Below are 23,554 nucleotides of genomic sequence, written 5' to 3' on the forward strand. Positions count from 1 at the left end.
TTAGTTTCATTGTTCTGTGAACTTAGCCTCAGTCTGGTGATGTCTTCTCCCAGGTGTATGTAAAACTTGCATTCATACTTTCAGAAAAGGGTTTAGGTGAGGTTAGGAAAATACAAGTTAAGCCACTAACTTAACTAATGCCCTGAAAAAATAACTTTTAGGAAGATTCATCTTTATCTGGATCACTTTAACAAAGCATACTAAGAAAATGACATCTAGTGATTAAGTTTTAATGAGTAAATAATGTGCATTGGGCATATTATGCACATTGTATACATTGTGCACATCCCTGAACAGAACTGCTTACCGTCGGAGCTGACCATGTGTAAATACACAATAATAATGAATAAGTCAGTAATTTTTGTATATGTGTGTATGAGAGAGAGCATGAGAGCCTATGTGTAGATAACATCTATAGTCCATTTACAAAGTTCATTTACTTAAAGATGTGATATATTCTACTAATTATAGCAACTACCTGGATGAAACACCTCATGCCAGACACTGTATTATGCTCTTCCTAATCTGTTTATACAGATGATGAAATAAAAGCTCCATGGAATGTGTGAGAGTTGGCTTTATTCAAGGCTCCATAACTTGGAAGAGCATGAATCAATTATGAACTTCTCATCATCCCATAATGCAATCCAAACCATTCATGCATTAGCTTCTCTGTGCCTAGATATTAGAGACAAGTTAAGATGTGTATGGTCATCATTTCTATATTTTCTTTATTCTCATGAGAGCATCAGTTGTGCAAAAGGAAGCATTAATTATATGTGATTCCCTTTATGTTCTACTTCAAATAAAGACACGTGACAATACAGAATATACAATTATCCCTTAGTTATATATGTGTATATTCAACCAGTCTTAATGAATACATTTTCTATTCCTTATATGTTTACTATTTGTCTAATCCTTAACTCAACTCTATTAGCATTCCCCCAAACAATGAAAAATTATTATTCTTGAACTCTCCCATCATTTGCCCTGGAAGCCAAGTGTTTTGAGCTATTAAAAAGTCTTGTTTTCAGGTTCTTTCTTTCACACCAAGGAATATTTTTAATAAATCACAATTTCTTCTCTGTTGGAAAAATGCCAGTAGTTTTGGGACGTGCATAGGTAAACATTGTTGAGTATGACATGTAGTGGAAAGAGGGCTTGCCCGCCCTTTTAATTATGAGGAAATGTGTAATTCATTGGTGCAGAAAACTTATCTGCAGTCTTGCCCTAAGGGGATTCTCTTAGGTGATTTGCTAAAGTAGTGTCAGACAGGAAAATCTTCATTCATTTTCAAGTCGCAGACAGCCAAATTGAAGTGTATTTTCTGAAATTAGACACATAGTCAAACTTCTCACAACCAGAATGGTAAAGTTCAGCAAAATAAGATTTTTTTTTTTAGAAATGTGCTTCTCCCAGTAAATATTTGAAAAATAGCAATAATTTCTCTTTATAGGAATTAAGGAATGAATCATTCCCCAAAAGGTAAATAACTCAACTGAGTGATGGGCTTGGTTTAGTTTCAGCAGTTGCATTTAAGAAAATCACTTTCCACCAAGGTAAACCTACAAGGGGAAGTAAAATATGAACTTAAATGTGATAATGCTTATACACATCCTTATTACATCTTACTGTATGTAATTCCTATATCTATTTTTTATCTATATACAGAACGTACAATGTGTGTTCTCACTTTATGTTGTTTCTGCTCAAGACAAGGATTATTGAGGTGAAATAATTTGACTAAGAGTACAAAGTCAGTATGTAACCTACGTAGGTTCTTAAACCTCATTCATATAAATGATATAGATCAAAGGATTCATTTCCAAATTTTTGACCAATTTCTGCTTTTATATCTTCGAAAATTTAACAGTCTTAAGGCATTCAGTTAAATGAGCCTAGTATGAATTTTTTTTCATTTGTTGAGACTTACCTTTAGTCCAGAATTTACGTATTTTATGTTAGAGATAATATACAGTGATTTAAACCACGATAATATATATGATTTAAACCATGACTTTATCATGGTTTAATTTTGGTATATTTTTTGGGGGGTGTTGGTGCTGATACTAGGTCCTTTAGCTTTGCAACTCAAGGCTAGCACTCTATCACCTACGTTTTTGGTTGGTTAACTGTAGATTCAAAATCTCAAAAACTTTCCATTCCAAAGTAGCTTTAAATCTCATTCTCAGATCTCAACCTCCTGAAAGGCTAGGATTTCAGTTGTGACCCCGCCCCCCCCCCCATGATTGGATTCATTGTTTTAAAAATGTTTATTTATTTTTAATATTGTCAAATGAATTTCATTTCTACATTAAGTAAAAGCATAATTTTCAGAGATGAAAGCATAAAACCATCTTCAAATTCTCTCATTTCCCTGGATAGTCTCAGCTGATATCTAAATAAAGAATTTCTTACTTGGATATTCATGGGCATAATACTAAAGAAAAGAAACAGGAAGGTAACTAAGTGAAAAAAACATGAAGATATAAGAAATATGGACAAAACAGAAAAAATTAAGAATTGTTATGCCTAAAAATGTAAAAGTGTGGTAGAAATAAAAAATGACTGGGATAAGCAGTACTGTTTTATTCCTATATTGTTTGAAGATATGGGATGTTAATTGTTAATTTGGTTTTGAACATGTGCAGTTCACAGTGATGGGTTTTGATGGGAAAAATGCCTGACAAACTATACAAGGAAAACAATTGGTTTCCTGTTCTGGTAACAGTTAAATTATTTAAGGTAAGCCCTGCCCTCAGTTTCTAAGACAGGTTTCAGAGAGTGGATAATGGTTAATCTCTAAGCCTAAACACCTGTCCCTCTGAGTCATCTTCTCTTGGAGCTTTATTTTAAGAGAATATTATTAGTGGCATATTAGTTGGGTTGGGTATGTCCCCAGTGGAACATTGGATCTCAAGCCTGAAAACATGCTCCTTCTCTTAATTTCCCAGTTTAAGGTTGAGACTAGGTTAGTATGTTTCCAAAAGATGGACTTCTCAGAGTAGCCAAAGGGAAATTAACAGTAATGTAAAACATATAATTAAAATAATGACTCTTAATCTCTTTTGGGTAGCATTTAGAACTTAATGTATCTCCTTGTAGACACACACAATTTTACATTGCCACTAAAAAACTCTTTTAATGACCTCTGATCACAGACTTAGGAGAGAAAAAGAGACCTGATATATGGATGAAGTATTTCTCTAGTTCACCTGTTGTTCATCTGCAGAAGGTCTTTTCTCTGTAATGACATTCTACCTGTCTCTCTCATCTGACACTGGGGTCAAATTTTAGTTTATGACCCCTTCACCCCATAGAGCATTAGCCATTATATATATATATATATATATATATATATATATATATATATATATATATGTATATATGTGTATGTATATATGTGTGTGTATATATGTGTATATATATATATAAAGAGAGAGTGTGTAGCATAAACAGTATAAGAATAAATAGAAGGATGTAACTGCAGGAGAGAACCATAAAAGAGAGATTCAATGTCAACAAAACATCACTGAAGACCCTGAAATCATACTGCACATCAGTGTTTACTCAAATGGGAAGATTTGTTTCTCAATCATTTCAAGGAAGCTTCTGAAAAGTGTCTCTTGTCTAGATAACTACACAATTTTTGAACCCCTAGAAAAGCAGAGCATGGAAGGTTCTCTTCTGCCTTGTGATGGGGATCTGTATGGTGCATGACTGATCACTCCATGACCCAGAAAGAGTCTGTTATGCAGCCCTCCCAAGGGAGAAGCAAGAATTCTAGTTCAAGACTGGCCTACCAGGAATGTTCACCTGGATGTCAGCACACAGATGAGTATCCAGAATTCCCATGTCAGGTGAATGCCAATTATTACTTCACACTCAAGAGGAAAAAAAAAGCAGGACAATCTCAGAATCCAAGTTTTTTTTCCCCTACATTTCTGGTGTTGAGCATAAAATTTTAGTGTTCAGTTCAAATTCATATAAATCATTCTTAGTGAATGATTTAGACATTTCCTTGGGACTCAAGATGGGAATCTGCCTTTTGATTTTCAATGTGAAAATAACAAGAATGATTATTCCTTTTGTGTTACAGTCAAAGTTCTGGCTTTCAAACTAAGCAAAATTAGGCAACGGACATCTACTCCAAATGCTGTTACAGAACGGATTATTTTTGCCTGTGTGTGCTATGTATTACAGATGCACTGCTTCAGGCTCATTATGTTTCTTGGTATTCTGTGATCAATTAAAATTTATTTTGAGGCAATTGGCTAAAAGGAAACAGGTATTATAACAAGAATGAACACAAAGGCACTGAAATATTGAGCCAAAACTTCTAAGTTCCATACTCATTTTAAGCAAGGTAGTCAGGTACGCAGTTTTTTTCCCTTCAAATTAAAAGGAAGTAGCTATAAATTTAATGCCATCCAAAATGCTTGAGAAGAAGTAGAATGGTAATTCCAGTATTTGTTGTGAGCTTGATTATGATTTTTGATGCCAGTCTTGGGGTTTGAACTCAGGGCTTGGGTGCTGTCCTTCAAGGCTATTGCTCTGCTACCTGAGCAACAGTTCCCATTCTGGCTTTTTGGTGATTACTTGAAGATATGTGTTTACAGCTTTTCCTGCCAGTTCTGGCTTGAAACTGTGATCCTCAGATCTCGGCATGAGAAGTTTCTGGATTACAGTTGTGAGCCATCAACACTGGGCTAGGAATTTGGTCTTTATTAGATGAATTTTGTTGGGAAATATTACCTTCCAGACTTGTAGCATTGTATATATTTGTTGTTTTCCACTTTCTGATGAAGATTTCAGAGCAATCTGAAAGTTCCTGTCACTGTACAGGCATCTCTATCTACTATTTACTTAAATGTCCAGCTTAAAAAATTTTATGTTAAAGGGCCCAGATGGAGCCACCCAACAAACACAAAAACAAAAAAAACTCAAAATTCAGTTGTCTGTTGAAAATAAGAATTCTTTGATTTTTTCCATATGAGTCACACAGAAAAGCATATAAGGATACAAAGAAAGCAGAGATTCAAAACAGTCGCTTATTTAGAAATAAAGATAATCAGCATATTCATCATCGAGAACAAAAGCAAATGCTGGTGAGCATGGATGGGCAAAGGAACTCTTCTGTGTGGTTGGAATGTAAGCTAGTGCAAACACTATAAAAGCTGGTATGGAGAGTCCTCAAAAAGCTAAAAGTAGAACCAGCTTACCATCTAGTAATACCTCTCAGGAAGCTAAATTAGGATACAATAAAGGGGCTCCTACACTCATGTCCATGGCAGGTTTGTTCACACTTGCAGAAAGTCGAGAAGCAAAAGGTGAATATGGTCAAAGCACTCTATGTACTTGTGTGAAAATGGAACAATGAAAAATGGATGAGAGAGAGTGAAGAAGTGAGTCTGACAAAGGTACATTGTATACATATATGGACAAGTCAAAATGAAAACATCCTGCATGACATTGATTCTAAAAGTCATAGGAAAGATTGAGAGGGGAAAAAAAACGGGAAGAAAACAAGGGAAGAGGTGATATTGTTCACAAAGAAATGTACTCGTTATTGGACCTATTTAACTGTAATCACTCTGTTGATCACCTTTGCAATAGAAGTAAATATATAAAACATAAAATAAAATATGTATGAAAAAGAAAGATAACTAAAACTTCTACCTCTCATTTTGCAACTGAGGTAAGTTCAGGCCACTATCATAAAAGCTGGCCCAGGTGTCAGTCTTCAAGGGTAGGTTTTTAAATATAAATGTTTCACATTCTTAGAAAAAAAAATCTAATCATGTTCCTTCAACAAATTAAGAAAATTATAAATAACTTAAGATATAAGATGAAGATCTCTATATTCAGACAGCAAAAACTGATAACTGGAAAATACCAGACAACTACTAGAGTACCAATAATAATAGTCAAAACTCTGAAGATGAGAAAAAGAAAAAATATATTCATCCCCTTGAAGGGTTCCCCCTCTATTTACAAGTTGACTTTGTGAAATGCCTAAGATACTTAAATTATTTCATTCACAACATAAAAGTATTTGTTATTTTCAAGTTATCCCTTGATAATCCACATAATTTTCCTTGATACTGCCTTATTATTACTGACATGCTAACAGAAACGTATTCTAGTATTTTCTTTTCACCTATAGAAATTCTAGAAAACTAACAGTTCTGTCTTTTTCAATTATATTTTCATGGTCAGGCCAACATGCTGTTAGCTCCTGAGGAATCTTGCAGATTATGCATTTCCTAGAACAATGTGAAGTAGAAAGCTTTGATTCTTCACTATGTCCTTCCATTTTGTAAATTGTGTGATTGTACCTAGCTTCATATTAGTTTACTCTGGTTATTATTCTTTATAGGACATGCATAAATATACACACACATATATGTATATAAATACATGTGTATATATACATCTATATGTGTATATACATACATGCATGTGTATATATACATATATGTGTATATGTATATATACATGTGTGTATATGCATGTGTATACACATTATATTACACATGTTTACACACATACACACATATATGTGTGTGTATATTTGTGTACATATATAATCCCATTAGTAAGTTTCTAAAATATTCTTGGCACATTACTTTTTCTTTTGGCACCTATATAATTCCCTACCTTGGAGGAAAGATTCCCCGAGTATTTATGGAATAATTTCCAGCATTTTCCTCATATTTACCTATGTCTTTCTTAGTGTTCTGTGTCCTGTCCCCTCTACTTCATTTCACTTATACTCTGTGTTCCAACTTCCTCTCTGTTCTTTCTCATTCTTTTCAACTCACGTTAACTTCTGGTGAGCTCTCTCTAACTTTCCAGAAGGGTTTTTATCTCAGTACTGACTTACTTAAGATAACAGATGTTTGTTTCCTCCAAAAAAAGAGCAATGACATGACAAGGGAGACTGATTTGATATGAACAAGGACTGAGAGAATATTGAATGAAAAATGGAAGACAGGCATCAACAAGAGAAGAAGAGACTTGGTAAGACAGAGTTTGAGTATGAGAATGTTTATTTTGCCTCTATCTAAGATTCAGAGCAAAGCGACAGATACTATGAATGCCACAAATGTCAGGGAACGCAAAACTTCAGAGCAGAGAGGGCAAATGACTTGCATAACTGTAACTGATTGAAGTCGAAATCTTTGCCACCACTAGGGTATCACTTTTTGAACTATCACCTCATTTGTACTTCACTGCATCCCTACAAGAAAGATTCTATTCCTAACTGCATTGTAAAGAGGGAAACTCTAAACTTTAAAGAGGTTAATAAATTATTGTTACCTACCAGGGATTGGGGAAGAGCATAAACCAAGAGGGTCTGTTTCCAGAGCCTACACATCTTGTCTAGCCACTTGTATGGTGTAAGTACTCATGGTGGTGATACTTAGTCAGACAAGACTAATGTAGCCCAGGTAAGAGCAATGCAGTTAGAGTACAGGAAAGGAAAAGCTAATATTCGTTCCCTTGTATTTTCGGGTAATTTAATAGAGCATAAGGCCAGCCTCAAGTGATTGACAGAAAATCACAGTGACAAAGATAATATTCCTTTAATAAATTACAGAAGAATTATTCCGCAATGATAATGCAATGTTTTATTGTCCCTCTTTCTCATACTTCTTAGGGATCCAAAAATTGATGGATTGTAATTTTATTACTTTCTTAAATAAGATAGCATATTCGTGTAGATTTTAATTACTTTTTGGAATGATTTTTAAACTATGTTTCTATGATTTATTAATCACACTTTCTAATTATAAAGGACAAAAAATTCAAGCTTCTTTCAGGAGAAAAACACGTCAGAACAGAACTAACTAGAATGGCTTTTCAGCTGCCCATGTCCTTAGCATTATCTTCTTGTAGAGTAACTGTGAATTTGTCAGCACAGTTTCATAAAAAAGGATCTTAAATTGGGAGGACTAATATAGTCAAAATGGCAATATTGCCAAAGGCTATCTAAAAATTCAATGCAATACCCATTAATATCCCAAAAGCATTTTTTGAAATAGATGAATAGATGAAATTTTTAAATGAAATAGAGGAAGCAATCCAGAAATTCATATAGAACAATAAAAGACCCAGAATAGCAAAAACAATCCTAAGCAGAAAGAACAATGCTGGAGGAATTACAGTACCAAAATTCAAGCTGTATTATAAAGCTATATTAATAAAAACAGCTTGGTATTGGCACTGCAACAGGCCTGAAGACCAATGGAACAGAATTGAAGACTCAGAAATGAACCCACAGAACTATGCCTACTTTATTTTTGATAAATGTGCTAAAAAAATCGGATGAAAGAACGATAACCTCCTCAACAATGGTGCTGGCAAAACTGGTTCAACACCTGCAACAAACTAAAACTAGATCCTTATATATCACCCTGCACCAAAATCAATTCCAAATGGATCAGAGACCTCAAAATCAAAACAGATACCTTGAAAACACTAAAAGGAGTAGGAGAAACACTTGACGTCTTGGCACAGGATGAAACTTCCTTAATAAAGACCAAGAAATGCTACAAATCAAAGAAGGGATGGACAAATGATACTGCATCAAACTGCAGAGCTTCTGCAGGGCAAAGGACATAGCTTGCAAGATAAACAGAAAGCCCAGGGATTGGGAAAGGATCTGTACTAGCCATACAATGGACAATGGCCTCATATCTAAAATATATCCACAATTAAAAACGTTAAATTCCTCCAAAACAAAACTGCAAAGAACCAACAGCCCCCTCAACAAGTGGGCTAAATACTTAAAAAGAGATTTCTCTCATGAGGAAATGAGAATGGCCAAGAGGCATATGAAAACGTGCTCTACATCACTGGCCATAAAAGAAATGCAAATCAAAACAACATTGAGATTCCACCTCACCCCAGTAAGAATGTCCTTTATCAAGAAAACTAACAATAATAAATGTTGGAGGGGATGTGGCCAAAAGGGAATCCTACTTCATTGTTGGTGGGAATGTAAACTGTTTCAGCCACTCTGGAAAACCGTATGGAGATTCCTTAAAAGGCTAAATATAGAGCTCCCCTGTGATCCAGCAGCCCCACTTTTGGGCATCTACCCAAAAGACCACAAACAAGAACACACTAAAGCCACCAGCACAACAATGTTCATCACATCACAATTTGTCATAGCTAAAATATAGAACCAACCCAGATGCCCCTCAGTAGATGAATGGATCAAGAAAATGTGGTACATATACACAATGGAATTTTATGCCTCTTTCATAAATAATGACATTGCCCCATTCATAAGGAAATGGAAGGACTTGAAAAAAATATACTAAGTGAAGTGAGCCAGACCCAAAGAAACCTAGCCTCTATGGTCTCCCTTATAGGGAATAATTACCACAGGTTTAGTCTAGTCATAGCAGAGGATCACAAGAGCCTAATAGCTATGTCCTTATGAATGCATAAGATGATGCTATGTGAAATGAACTCCATGTTGTAGAAATGAGTGTTATCTCACTGTTGTAATTACTTTCAACATGCCATGTGAAACTGTAGCTTCTATTCTTGATAATCCTCTTATATCCCCCTTCCTGTGGTGGTACCTGCACTATCACTGTATCTTATCTGAGTACATTGGAAACTGTATATATTGGTATTAGAACTAGGAAGGTGAAAGGGAATATCAAAATCAAGAGAGAACGGATAAAGAGACAAAGGACTCCAAAAGCAATACTTGCAAAACTGTTTGGTGTAAACTAACTGAACAACTCATAGGGGGAGAGTGTAAAAGGGAGGGGGAGGGGGGAATGAGGGAGGAGGTAACAAACAGTACAAGAAATGTACCCAAGGCCTAACGTATAACACTATTACTTCTCTGTACATCACTTTGACAATAAATAAGAAAAATAAAAATTTTCACCCATTTTCACCGAAGCAAGAATTAATTTGAGTTTGCTGTTTAAGATTAGGCAATGTGAAAAAAACAAAAGGATCTTAAATTTGAACTGTATCCTTCCTTTCCATCCTCTTTCATTTACAATGAACATAGTATGTATTAGGATATAATGAAAAACTTGTCCTTATACCAAACTGGAAGGCAGAACAAGAGTCTAGAGCATAAGTGGCATCAACATTTCCCCAAAGTGCTATGAGTCTGATGTGTTTTGCTTCTTAATCTCTCAAACTTGCTCTGTTGCTTCATTGGAAAATTCTTGTTAACCAAATTGCCCAAGTGGGGAATAGGATTAACAGGAAGTTAAATTGATGGGTCTTCTTTAATTATAATCAAAACAAAATAACTACACAGTTCTGGAGTGATTCCATTCTAAAACATACAAACCATAATCAGTTAATACCTAAACCTTTTTGGTTGAATGCTACTCATTTAGTCACTCAGTAAATAATAATCATATGAGTCAAAAGCAAAAGCACTCATATAATTCAATGACAATGACCTTTCGTTATAGAGGGGACTGCTTTCTCTGTAGGTAAAAGAATGTGAAGGTAGGTCTTTAAATGCTCTACATCACTGGCCATAAAGGAAATGCAAATCAAAACAACATTGAGATTCCATCTCACCCCAGCAAGAATGTCATATATCAAGAAAACTAATAATAACAATTGTTGGAGGGGATGTGGCCAAAAGGGAATCCTACTTCATTGTTGGTGGGAATGTAAACTGGTTCAGCCACTCTGGCAAGCAGTATGGAGATTCCTCAGAAGGCTCAATATAGAACTCCCCTATGACCCAGCAGCCCCACTTTTGGGTATCTATCCAAAAGCCCACAAACAAAATCACAGTAATGCCACCAGCACAACAATGTTCATAGCAGCACAATTTGTCATAGCGAGAATCTGGAACCAACCCAGATGCCCCTCAGTAGACGAATGGATCAGGAAAATGTGGTACATATACACAATGGAATTTTATGCCTCTATCAGAAAGAATGACATTGTTCCATTTGTAAGGAAATGGAAGGACTTGGAAAAAGTTATACTAAGTGAAGTGAGCCAGACCCAAAGAAACATGGACTCTATGGCCTCCCTTATTGGGAACAATTAGTACAGGTTTAGGCAAGCCATAGCAGAGCATCACAAGGCCCAATAGCTATACCCTTATGAACACATAAGATGATGCTAAGTGAAATGAATTCCATGTTATGGAAACAATTGTTATATCACAGTTGTAACTACTTTCAACGTCCTGTGTGTATGTGTAGTTTCTATTATTGAGGATGTTCTTGTATCACCTTCCTATGGTTGTACCTACACTATCTCTGTAATCTTATCTGAGTATATTGGAAACCGTGTTTACTGGTATTGGAAGTAGGAAATTCAAAAGGAATACCAAATTTGAGAGACACAGGGTAAAAAAAAAAAAAAGAGAAATAACTACAAAAGCAATACTTGCAAAACTGTTTGGTGTAAGTGAACTGAACACCTGGGGGGGGGCGGGGAGGGAAAGGGGGGGAGGGAGGGGGGCATGAGGGACAAGGTAGCAAACAGTACAAGAAATGTATCCAATGCCTAACGTATGAAACTGTAACTCTCTGTACATCAGTTTGATAATAAAAATTTGAATAAAAAAAAAAGAATGTGAAGGTAAGCACACTTAGAGAGAATGTAAGTGAATTAGCAACTGGAAGGTATGAAGAAAAAATGGTAGGAAAAAAAAAGTACTACAAATTGAGAAAGTCCAATGTTAGAAGACTATGACACATCATGGCGGTAAAATTAGAACTTCATTGAAAATCTCAGTTTTGTGAGCATGGCTTGAAATAGTGGGTTGAATATGGACATGAGATTATGTTTTTGTGTAGGGAATAGTGTGAGTTAACAACACACTAAGATCCTAGATTAGCCTGAACATCTAGTGCATGAAGGCAGGGAAGAGAGTTAAATTCTGATGGGTAAATCTAGAATGGAAGGATGATTACAGGACTTATATAGAGCTGAGGCATTTGCCACAGCAGCAAAAGTGAACCCTTCCAAATGTTTGAATTTCTCTAATGTCTTCCCGGGAGCACGTATTCCTAAAACCTTAGTTTCTAAGAAAAGTTTCAATGATAGTTATAATGACTGAAAGAAAGTTTCCTTCAAGCTTACTTTGTGCTTATTTTTACTCAAGCCATTATATCATCTCTCTCTCTTATATCATTACTCAGATGAATAGGCCCAATATTTGAAGTTACATATGATTAAAATGTGAAAATTGATGACTCTATACAATTTAGATCACAAAACCCAAATGGAAACTTCTGGAAATTCCAAACAAAAGAAAAATCCAACTCAGAACCTAAATGGCTACAGTCTTATATGTAAGAGTCATAGAGAATTTGAACTTGACAGAGCCTTAATGATAGTACAGGTGAGGAATTCATAGTCTTTCTTGACATTTGTCTCTTCAGATTTCCAATAGGGAAGTAAAAGAGATCAAAATTCAATTCTAATCTATCAAATGACTAGTAGAAATAAAGTATTTACTTTCAAAGAATTATGCATGCAGCATGCACTAGTCTTGTTGAATAACACTTTTGTGATCTTTCTGTTGTTTATACTCTTCTCTGTTATAAACACAATTTTTAAAAAATTCCTTGATGAGTCTGCCTTACTTTCCTAATTTTTTTCCACATCTTTCCATTTTCAATGTTGCAATGAACATGATGTGCTGGTAGCTTTAATGTGGCTTTGTTTGTGTTCTGTTGGATAAATATCTCAGAGTAGAATTGCTGATTCACAGAGATGCTCTGCATTAAATCTTTGGAGAAACCTCCATACTTTTTTCCAGAGTGGTTGGACAAGATTACACTCCTTCCAATATTGCAATAGAGCTCACTTTTTGCCACATCCCTGCCAGCATTTGTTATTGTTAGTTTTTAAAATTGTTATTATACAGGTGATATGCAGAGGTGTTACAGGCATATGGGTCAGATAATGAGCACAATTCTTTTTGAACCATGTCTCACCTTTCCTTACTCTCTCCCACTTTTTCTCTACGGTCCCATGCACAACATGTACAGGTCATTTTCCATAGTGTTTAGTGAGTACCATTGTTGTATTTGTTTACCCTTTGTTCCACATTTTCTATGTTCCCTTTTCACTCCCAAGTATAGAAAATGAACAAACAAAACAAAAGGAAAAGAAAACCAAACACCAACAAAAGCAAGTAAAAAAAATCTTTTGTTTCTTTTTCTTGGAGTTCATTCATAAAATATTATTTTATAGGATTACATGCACATAGCTGTTAAGCCTTTGTCATTTACTCCTTTGTCATCTACTCCTTTATATATTCTCCTTTGGCCTCAGTGTATGAATATCTAGAGATCAATATAACAATATAATTATCATGTCCCATTGCCAGTGTGTGTGTGTGTGTGTGTGTGTGTGCAAGTGTGTATGATATATATGTATATATATACATGTATATATACATATATATCACACACATATATTTCAGTATATATCTCAGTATGTTTACGTATAGATTTATAGGCACATTTTAGCTACGCCATGCAAACTATGTCTCTTTGGCTCTGGCTTACTTCCCTTGAAGCTTATTTAACCACTCTGGTAAGCAGTATGGAGGGTCCCCTAAAGTCTAAACAGAGCTACCCTATGACCCAGAAATTCTACGCATTTATCCAATGGAACACAAAAACCACCCATTAAGGTGACCAGCCCAACCATATTCATGCATCATTGTTTACCATAGCCATGATATGGAATCAACCCAAACAATCCAGATGAAGAAAATTTTGCATATATACACAATGGAATTCTACTCATCTATTAGAAAGAATGATGTTTCACTATCTGTCAAGAAAGACTTTGAAAAAATTATATAAAGCAAGGTAAATCAGAGCCAAAGAAATAGAGGTTGAATGGTTTCTCTGATTTGTGGTCACTAGAACATGCCGATAAATTTACAAATAAGCATACTGGATAGTGAAAAAATACACTGGGAAATGATAAGTTATATAAGTCTCTAGACTTTCACACAGTGAGACGAAAGGAGGATATTCATAGGAGATCACAAAGGCTCAAGAGCTATGTGCATATGAACATATAACATAACATAAAAATGAATTGCAAGAAGCGGAAATGAAATTTTTATTGGTGGTGTTGCTATTTTTGATGTTTTTCTCTTTGTCTTGAGATTACTTGCCTTTGTGAGCGTAAGGAAGAGTATAGAAGTAGTACTCACTCCACACCATGTGGAAAGTGCATTATACAATTTTAGGGTGGAGACAGGAGGGAAAAACTGAGAAAGCAAGGGAAGGGGTGACATGGTTCAAAAAGAAATGTACTCATCATCTGACTTATGTAATTGTAATACCTTTGTACTCATCTTTACAACAGCAATAAGAGACATTATTTTTAAAAGCTAAATATTCATTAATTATAAAAATCCTTGACGAGGAAAAAATGAGAAAATCAATTATTATAACTTGATAAATCAAATATTTCCAAATATGGCCTATGGACAATTGAAACTATAGAGTTGTGTTGAAAATATCCAAGCTGTTCTTATTCCACTTGCAAGATTATATGAATGGAGATACTGAAACTTACAGAAATAGAGACACTTTCAAAGATTATATAGCTCAGTAGTAACTCAGGTGGGACCAGAGTCAAGATCTTATAGATATAAAAACAGCTTTCTATCTATAATATCACTGTATTCTGGAGACTGCCTTCAAAGCCCTAAGAAGGGAAAGAAGAAAGATTTGGACATGAAACCATAGAAATAAGATCATCTCAGGTAGTTCAAGTATGCGTGTGTTGCAGAGCCTTATTAAAAATGCATGGTAGTAAAAGATGCATGAAATAATATATTTGATTTATTGCTACCCTAAAACAAAATCTTCAAAGTGCTTGACTTGTCTGAAGAGTTTGGTTTATGTATTTATAATATCTTTGCTAATGTACTATTTATTGTTTTATCATACCACAGAAAATCACATGCAAAACAATTTTAACCATTTCATAGACATTAGAGATGAGACTCAAAGTTTGTTTTCTGTTTTATTGACTTTTAGCTTATTTTTAAAACTGTCAGCACTGTGGCTGACATTGAACTACAGGACTCCTGAACTTTATTCTAATCTATGTTGCAATTTCTGGGACATCAATGTTATCAGTTTGATTTCAATCTGTTTTTGGAAAACAGAAGGAGTAGAATGAAGAGGAAATACATGTAAGAAATACAAAATTATGTGAAGTTTTTTTTTTTACATATCTGACTTTCTTTGCCTTTGAGATCTTCTTTTGTTTTAAATAGAGTAGTCGAGAGTTGCCTGTGAAATACTCTTTAATTCCTACAAAAACTGTGGTCAATTCATTAGCAGCAAAGGTGTTGCAAACTTAATACCCTCTACCAATTTAGATGAATATTAAGAGAGAAAGGAAACATACATCAGGGCAAGTTCTAGCTCCATTGGAACTGACAATGGAGGCTCATGGCCTTTACCATTATTGTTATTCTGATCTGAATGCCATTAAGGAGTGTCTAGTTCAGGTCAATAGGTGGCTATGAATTGCAACTCCTGTCAATTCCAATAACCATTTTACATTCTGTTTTATCTTCACTGAGAAGAAAATACGGATATCTTTTTCCCTTTCATTTCTTCTGGACTTTTAATCTTTTTACCCAGTTGTACTGGCTTAACATGCATACTAAGGAAAGCTGAGAAATAGTTTGGACTTCGCTTACATAGTATCTACTGCAACTGTGTTCACTGACATTAGTTAGACTTCATATATATATATATATAAGTACATATACTTATATATGTACATATATATATATAACGTTGATATGCATTTGCAATTATTCAACCCTGATCAGGAAGCTACACATTGAGTGATCACATTTTAGAAGGTAGGATATTATTGTTGACAGCATTATATATATATATATATATATATATATATATATATATATATATGAATCCTTATAACATCAAAATAAAAGTATTTTATACCTCAAATCTATTTCACGATCAAATAACAAGGAATTGAAAATATGCATATTCTGCTTACTTATATGCTTTTCAAAATAAACACACAGAATATTTGCAGACAAAACAACAAGGACTTTCGATCTTTACACTACATTTAAAAAGTCATAGATCTATGGTTGGATGCCCTCAACTATAAGCAGAAAAATCCCCCAGATATAAGCACAGGAAGGGAATAAGCTATCATAACTGCAACTCATTTACTTAAAAACAGTCTTTAAAATACTAATTAGGTAGTTCTATGTATTTGGGTCACTCAATACTTTTTCATATATACCACAAGCAGTATATTATATTTTTGCTCTTAAAGAGTACCAACATATATAAATTTCAACATGGGAGAATAGGAAGCCTGCTACTATGGCAAACAGGCAGGGCTGGGAACTTTAAAGTGTGGATGAGTAGCCATGATTTGCCCTTGCTTCATTTATAGGGCATAGTAGTTAAAATAGAAAGTTCTGAAAAATAATAACTACCATTTAAGTTATAGCTTTTTAAGGAAGGACAAGGTCTTATGTCACATAACCTTCTAGAGTAAACCTGCTCTTCTTGCTAATAAGTACATCCCATATACTGAATCGAAATCACAAACTTCATGTTTCATTTCACTGTCACCAGACTTGCCCCTAAGCAAGTTACAGGTTTCTTACCACCAAACAGTTATTACTTATTTCAACTATATTCTCATGTCTGTCCTAATCAACCACTGAGTTTTTGAGGAAAAGTTAAGCTTAACTGGCCAAATGCATTTGTTTGGAATATGGCACCTCTTCTTACCAAAAGCATCAAGAGATCCACAGCAGCACGGTTGGAATAGTCTCTCCAGCAATACAACTCCAAGGTTAATCATTAATATCTATTCTGCTAGGTTACAAAATACAAACAAAAGGAAGGATACAAATTGGTTTCTTTACTCATATGTTAATAAAAACATGTAAGTAAACTGCTCAGTATATCCTTGAACCAACATCTGAGAGTGGGTTTGTTCAGGGCATTAAACATTCAGAAGATGATAGATACAAATGGGTTGTTACTTGTACTGGCCCACTAAGAGTATAGAAGATTAAAAATTTGGGGCAAGGAGTCAGATTACCTGGGTTCGATCTTATTTCTTCTACTTATAAGCGATAGGATCTTGAAAAGACACCAGTTTACTCATCCTCAACTTCCCCATCTTTAAAGTTGTAGCAGTGGTAGGATCTGACTTAGAGCATTATTAAGAAAACTAGTTCTATATTTGGTTTGGGGCATCTCCCATGCGTGCATGTGCGCGTGCGTGCGTGCGTGCGTGCGTGTGTGTGTGTGTGTGTGTGTGTGTGTGTGTGTCTACCCTGGGGCTTGAACTGAGGACCTGGGAGCTGTCCCTAACTTTTGTGGCTCAAGGCAATTGATCTACCACTTGAGCCATAGCCCCACTTCCAACCTCTCCTAAGTAGTTTATTGGAGATAAGAGTCTCACAGAACTTTCTTGCCCTGGCTGATTTTGAACTGCCATCTTCTCATTTTAGTCTTCTGAGTAGATAGGATTAGAGGTGTGACTCACTCACGCCTGGCTTTGTTCTAAATTTAGAGGTTGGACATGGAGTAGCCCTAAATAAGGTTGAAGCAGCACTATTTTTTAATTGACAGAGATAAGATCCTGTATTTTTTTTTTGTATTTTTTTATGTTCTTGCTTTTCTGTGTGAGGGGGTGTTTTTTTTGTTTTATTTGTGTGTGTGTGTGTGTGTGTGTGTGTGTGTGTGTGTGTGTATGTATACCAGTGAATGAATACAGGGCCTTGCATTCTTGCTTGGCCTTTTTACTCAAGGCTGGTACTCTACCACTTGAGTCTCATCTTCTAGAAAGATCACAAATTCTTAACGAGAGCAGTTAAAGAAATATTCAAAACAGTGTAAAACTTGTGATCCTGGAAATTTTTAAGTCATTTAGTTGATATATGCCAAGCTAGCTGTGACTTACTAAGCACACACACACACACACACACACACACACACACACACACACACACACACCCAACCATCCCACCAATACCACCATAAAATTCAAATTTGATAACCGAGACTATACAGATTGTTGTTTAGTTATTCTCAAAACCTCTGGATATTTTCCTTTGTAACTATTCTTTTTGTCAGATAGCAATGCTGTTCCTCTTGCACAGATTAACACCACAGCCAAAGACCTAGGATATTCTGGGTGTGGCTCAATATTCAAGAGCCTTGCTTTCTAATAGATGATACCAGTGTGGTTGCCAAACTGAAGAGTTGATACTAAATATCTGAAGCACATCCCATACAAACAGAAGAACCCATGCCCAGAAAGTTATTGCATTTATCCATAAATATTTTGCCAATGGCTATAATTATCATGACTTATAAAATGAATAAAATTTTTCTATTGGTTGTTATCTAAAATATCTATATAACACTATGTTTTTGAGAGTATAACTTGACCAAGAAAGAATGATACTATTAAGGGGATTGTTTCTAAACACCTTTGAATTCTTAAAAACAGCTTTCAGTAATTGGAAGGTGTAGGCAAAAAATGAAATGTAATCTTTTGGATCTCAGTTCTGCCCTTACAGTGAGAGCATGAGCTGAAGTCTAATTTGTTGTAGAGAAGCAATTGATATATCACATCAGCAGAAATATTCACCGAGTCCCCTTTTCCTCTTAAAGTGAATGGGAAAGCATGATTTCCTGACCTGCTGTTTGGGATTATGCCATTTTACTTTGGGGATAAAGTGGGTCTGAAAGGAAATTCTGCAAGCATGTTTTTGTCCTTTTTTTTTGTGTTGTTAACCATAATTCATGCTTTTGAACAAAATCAAATTCTCCCATCTTGCTTCAAAGTAAATACTGACGTAAGACAAAAAGGCAGTGTCTGGAGACTCTAAATGCCTTATATTTTGATTAAAAATGTTTTTGTCAATTACAGATTGATTTTGCTGCTCATTATAGTGATGGATGTCAGGGCTGGCGGAGGTGGTATTTTACCACTTGGCCTGAGGGTGTACTCTGTAAGGAGAGATGGTGAAATTACAATTATTTTCCAGTACTCATCCATGTACCTAAACAGATCCAATGAATGCCACTGGGATAATCTGAAAGAACAGCTTCAGATGGAATGGCCAGAAAGAATAGTGCATCAACCTCTCTAGAAGAAAAACATTTTTTAAAAGTTATGTCCACACTAGGGTTGAACTTAAGGCCTGGGTGCTGTGCCTTAGCTGTTTTTTCTCAATGCTTGTGCTTCACCACTTGAGCCATGCTTCTACTTCTGATTTGTTGTTGTTGTTGCTGTTGTTGTTCTTAATTGTAGATAAGAACTTTCATGCCAGGGCTAGCTTCAAACTGTGATCCTCACATCTCAGTCTTCTAAGTAGATTGCAAGCTTAACCATAAGCGCCCAAAAGGAAAACATTTTAAACAAATATATCTTAACAACCTGCTGAAGTAAGATTCTTACCACATGATAAGTCACAATGAACTGCATCAGCATGGTTTGGAAGCAAGCCAATATGTGTTTTGTAGTGGCAGTGGCAAGAGAAATGCAAATGTCTTTCTGTGCTCTATTATGAATATTAAAACTGCATATTTCTATATTATGTATGAGAGAACATCTATTCACATATATACATACAAATGGATTTCTCTCCATTTAAATATCAGAGGTTGTTGGGAACTATGGGAAAATCAGAAGATATAGCGGAGAACTGCAAAAGAAGTCAGTACTTAGTATTGTTTGAAAAAAAATGAGAAGGAATGTATGTCATTTTGTGACACATGCATAGCTGGACCTCTGAAGTCATCATGCAGTTCCTTCCTCTAAGATCTCTTTTTTGTTCCCAATACATTTCCAGTAGTAACCTAGAAACTATTTTATTTCTGAAATATCTACATGGCCAAGGTAGCCATAACTACCTCATATAATATGCCATTCTTCTTTGTGGTATATCTATGGCCTATAACAAAATGATAGTACTTCTACTTTGGTCTTTAATTAAATAAAGGAACTTCATCTTCAACTTAAAAAAATTACATTGTATAAGACTGGTATCAGCAGATGCAAGATTAAGTAAAGAAAAAAATCATTTCAAGATGACGATTTGGAGGTCTGCCTACACTATGACTATATCAATATTGACTATATATCTATACAATTACTTTTTATAATAGCCCATCATGAACACATGCCTATTTATGGCCTACTTTTATCGTGATATATCTCTTTTCTGCTGGTTATTTAGAATTTCAATAAAATGAAATGGAATTATGCTGACAAAAAAAACGTAATGATTTGTGGAATGAAATGTGAAGAAATTTAAGTTAAAATAAGGTAACAAAACACACATTTCTGAAATATAAAACCTGAAGAATGCTTATAATCCAAGTGGACATGAACAGAGGTGCATTATTAGAACATTGGTATCATTTTAGAAATTGACTATACTTGGTATCAAAGAAGGACCAGTTGAAATCTCATTTTTCATATCTTCCTTTTTTATTATAGTGGTAGTAAAGAAATAGAAAAGATGATCATAAAGTCTGGAAAGGATATAAGCTTGGTACAGATGCTCTAAAAATAGTAGACAATAAATCAATTGTTGGGACATGCAAGGTTATAAAAGCAGTTAGACATTAACATTCATTATAGTTCAAATCATTAAAATAATATGGCTTGGGACAGCTTATGTTTGTGCCAAAATTTTAGGATTCAAATATTTCTATTTTATTTTGAAATAGAAATGTTCTATCCAAGTATTCTTCACCATAAACAATCCCTGGACAAGCCTTGCTGATGGGATAAATTTGAAGAGAGAAATTTCACTGTCAGCAAAAAAAGTGCTTAGGGAAGCAGTGACAATGGCCATCATAGTGTTCCCAGGCCTCTGTCTCCAATATGGCATAGTGTCTACCCCAAAGGTAAAAATGATTCTAATAACAATCAGAATACAAGCAAATAAAACAAAACAAATACCCTTAGATGCACAAAGAAATGCCCATCCTAGCTTTAAACATGCAAACAGGAAAGGCTGTCGGATTCTCCACTCACTGTTTGCTGAAACCAAACCGTCTATCCAGTCTTCATGAGAGAAATGAAAGCAGAACATTGCAGAAACCACTAGCACAACAATGTTTATCGCAGCACAATTTGTCATAGCTAAAATATGGAACCAACCCAGACGCCCCTCAGTAGACAAATGCATCAGGAAAATGTGGTACATATACACAATGGAATTTTATGCATCTATCAGAAAGAATGACATTGCCCCATCTGTAAGGAAATGGAAGGACTTGGAAAAATTATAATAAGTGAAGTGAGCCAGGCCCAAAGAAACATGGACTCTATGATTTCCCTCATAGGGAATAATTAGCACAGGTTTAGGCTAGTCAAAGCAGAGGATCGCAAGAGCCTAATAGCTTTGCCCTTATGAATGCATAAGATGATGCTAAGTGAAATGAACTCCATGTTATGGAAATGAGTGTTATCTCACTGTTGTAATTACTTTCAACATGCCATGGGAAACCATAGCTTCTTTTCTTGATGATCCTCTTGTATCCCTTCCTGAAGTTGTACTTGACCTATCACTGTATCTTATCTGAATATACTAGATACTGTATATACTGGTATTAGAACCAGGGAAGTGAAAGGGAAAATCAAAATCAAGAGACAAAGGATAAAAAGACAAACGACTCCAAAAGCAATACTTGGAAAACCATTTGGTGTAAACCAACTGAACAGCTGATGGGGGGAGAGGGGGAGGGGGAGGAGGGAGGGGAGAATGAGGGAAGAGATAACAAACATTACAAGAAATGTGCCCAAGGCCTAATGTATGAAAATGTAACCTTTCTGTATATCAATTTGACAGTAAAATAATAAAAAAGAAGAAACCAGTGAGGCTGAATTGTTTTCTCCCCATATTCAGTGACAATTTCAGACTGATGCTATCCTTGCCCCCCACCCCCACCACAGCCTCTCAGTATTCCTGTTACTTTCATGCCTCTTCCACTCAGTATTCAGATTCTATACAGCTGAAAGCTCAAGATCTGGAGTGCCTCTGTAGAAGCACTAAGAGGAACATATAGAAAGAGGAATTTCCCTTCTTAAATAGGCATAGATTTGCTTATAGCTAAATTTCTTAAGTTCCTGACAGGATAATTTTATCATAAGAACACATTAATGGCAAAAATGATCCAATAGCTTTTAAGTAACCTGAGCCCTGGCCCTTTTGCCTCACATCTTGCCTCTGTAATCCTAGCCTCTCAGGAAGCTGAGATGTAAGGAGTATGGTTCAAAGTCAGTCCCTGTAGGACGGAGGCTCTTATCTCCAATAAAATACTCCCCCCTCCCCATAAAAAGCTGGAAGTGGAGCTCTGGCTCAAGTGATGGAGTGCTATCCTTGAGCAAAAGAAGCTCAGGCACAGTGCTCGGGCTCTGAGTTCAAGCCCCTAGACCTACACAAAATAACAGAGGAAGGAAAAGGGTAATGTGAGATGTCATTTTGAATTTATTATGTTAATATCCAGAAAAATTTAAGTTTTCTGTTCCTGTTATTGTACTCCCTGTGCTGTATTTATTTACTGTTTGCTATTCTCACTCTACTTCATTCTAAAAATTCTGTATTTGGATCTTTATGTATATTAATTAATATAGGTTAACAGAAACTGCTCTATAAACAGTAAATGCCACAATTAATGTTTCTTTGAATGGAAATCTTTTACTTTCTTGCCATGCAAGTATATAAATAACCAATTAGATCTGACTTTAATTCATTCATTTAAGGAATATAAAATCAATTAGTTCTAGATTTTCTTGGCTTCATAAGAAATCTACTGATGTAAGAAAAAAGAAAATTAGTCTAAAACATATGGAAAGGATATTAATGTTGATGATCATGCTAAGATCATGAAAATAGTAGCTGAAATTATGTAAACCTGTACATTGTAGCACACATGCAATTTGACAGATACCAAGTATATAATAGAAATGAAAATTCTAAAAACCTTGGCATTATTTTACTATACCTGAACTTAAGATAATTGCTCTAGTACAAGATTTATGCCTCACTACAGTGAGCCTGTCATAAAACTTCCTCAGCCAGAGTAGCTCTCATTGCAGTGATGGCTGTACATATACGTAATGAGATACTCAGATTAGAGGTGAATACACCTGTGCAATTTCTGTATAGCAGAAGCTCACACAAATCATTTTCTTCTCCCTGTATGTGCCCTAAAGCCCAATTCAGAAGATGAATTAACAGCCTTTTTAAGTTAATGGAAATTTCCATATCCAATATAATGCCTACTTGTTGGTATTACTGATGTATGCACTATATAATTCCAAACACTAGAACAATCTGATTTAATCTGTCTTTGGATTGATTGCTCAATCGATCGACAGTCAGATAGATAGATTACAGAGAGAGAGAGAGATTATATACCCTTGCTGTATACTATACCCCCACTTACTACACTAATGCATTGATTATAGAAAACCATTCCATGGAATGGTTACTTAGGATATTAACGTTTGC

Source organism: Perognathus longimembris, chromosome 5 (assembly GCF_023159225.1).
Source record: "Perognathus longimembris pacificus isolate PPM17 chromosome 5, ASM2315922v1, whole genome shotgun sequence".
Lineage (NCBI taxonomy): Eukaryota > Metazoa > Chordata > Mammalia > Rodentia > Heteromyidae > Perognathus > Perognathus longimembris.